Raw genomic sequence first — 2,164 nt, forward strand, 5'->3', positions numbered from 1 at the left:
TTATTTTATATACATATTCATTAGCCTTTTAAATCGAGAGAAGACACAAGCTCTATATTCTAGCCTGATATTGTGATAATTTGTAATTTGCCTTTTACTTTGTCGTGTATTTTACTACGTTAAATGTAACCCGTTCAGTACTTCTTGTTAATCAAACTTTAAATTAAAAGTAACCAAATGTTTTTTGTTGCAAGCCGGTACGACGTCCATAACAAGTCTAGAGCTTGTCTTCTCTTTGCATATTGCAACAAACATTGCCGTGCACTTGCGACGAGCAGCAGCCATTTTGTGCAAGACGCACAGATACATATTCGCAACCAGTTGCTGCAAGGATAAGAGGACATTTTGTGAATTTGGAAATTCGTCGCATCGACCGGGCAATTCTACGTACATATATTTAGTTGTGCCAGTCAGAAATCAGAATTTACGGCACAGGTCACCTTTTGCAAATTTGCCGACAATTCGCCAGCGTGCATAATCGTCGAGAATATTCGCACGTACTTCCAGCCATTCTCTTACACATATTCCCGCCAATTTTGCTGCCAATATACATTGTACAAATTTGCCGACATCTCGCCAACGTGTTGTAACTCGTCGAGAATATTTGCCAACATATTGTTGCCTTTTGCCGCCAATTACCAAAGGTCGACTCTTCGGCTATACTCCATAAATTTTCCGGTATTTTGCCAACGTGTGTAAATCTTCAAGAATACTCACACGTACTTCCGCCCATTTCGCTGCAAACCTACATCGTACAAATTTGCCGACATTTCGCCAACGCGTTTTAAGTCGTCGAGAATATTCGCACACATTCCTCCCATTACCTGCAAATTTACAAAGGTCGAATCTTCGACTACAAACGCCGACTTTTGCCAACGTGTGTACGTCTTCGAGCACATTCGCACGTCTTCCGCCAATTTGCACGTTCTACGAATTTGCCTACATTTTTCCAACGTATTTAAGTTTGGAGAATACTCGCACGTATTTCTGCCAATGTTACCGCCGATCTGCAAACGTCGATTCGCAATAGCGAGTAGCAGGTATTAAGAATATTCGCGAAACTAAGTCAAGTGCAAGCGGTGCTAATCAGTGATGCCAGACATTCTCTGTTAAAAATCCCACGAAAATCGGAAAAAATCCCTCAATTACCCACATCTTAAAAATTTATCCCACGAAATTCCCAACGAATATGAAACGTATACATATTTCAGTAGAAAAGAAATAACATTCCTCCCATTGTGGCGTGCGCCTTGATGTTGTCACACAAAGGGGAGAGCCCTACACTCGGAGGTTTGCCATTGCCTGCCGAGGGGCGACCGCTGTTAAGAAAAACCCTTTTTTCTTTACTTTTTTTGCGATGTTGATTTGACCAGGGCTTGAACCCAGGCCCTGCGGAGTGGAAACGCGCACTGATTAACAATACGCCACACATATAATATTTTTCGAAATTCAAAGATCGGTAGATTACTCACTAAGGGCCTAAAAGAATTTAAAAACATCTACTACATTCATAAAGTAGCTTCAGTGTTTATTAAAACCCAAGATTTCGAAGAAACTTTTTTATATATTAATGTAACTAGTGCATACGTACATTTGTGTTTTTTTGATTGATGTATACATACTAGCAATCCTTAAAACTATCACTGTTACAAATTATTTGCATTGTGTAAGCCAATATAATTTTTTGGTGACTTTAAAATTAAAGCATTTACATGTGCTATTGAACAGTTCATGGGATAATTTGTTCCTCTTTTTACATGAAACACCAGTTACAATTGAAAAGATTCTTCTTACTCAGCACTTGAATTGGTTAACGTGAGAAAATTTTCAAAATTGTCCTTAAACTTTTTAATAATTATATATAATTTCATTCCACATCACATCTTTAGGACTATTAATTACGTAAGAGTGTCGAATATTCTTGAATTTTTATCAAGTATGCATCGATACCTGTGTCAAAAGAAAATCCCCCTTTTAATTGAAATGTCCCTTTTTTCCCTTTTAATAATTTTTGTTGCCAAATATCCCTCAAATAGGGAAATTACCCACAATCTGCCATCACTGGTGCTAATGCGAACGCGTTCCAATATGAGTCAAAACCGTCGAGTAGATTCAGGGAGTGAATCTGAGCTGAACGAAACTGTCGTTGAGGCAATGGCTACTC

The sequence above is a fragment of the Rhagoletis pomonella genome, unplaced genomic scaffold (assembly GCF_013731165.1).
Source record: "Rhagoletis pomonella isolate Grant_MI unplaced genomic scaffold, Rhpom_1.0 Rhpom_scaffold_00088, whole genome shotgun sequence".
Lineage (NCBI taxonomy): Eukaryota > Metazoa > Arthropoda > Insecta > Diptera > Tephritidae > Rhagoletis > Rhagoletis pomonella.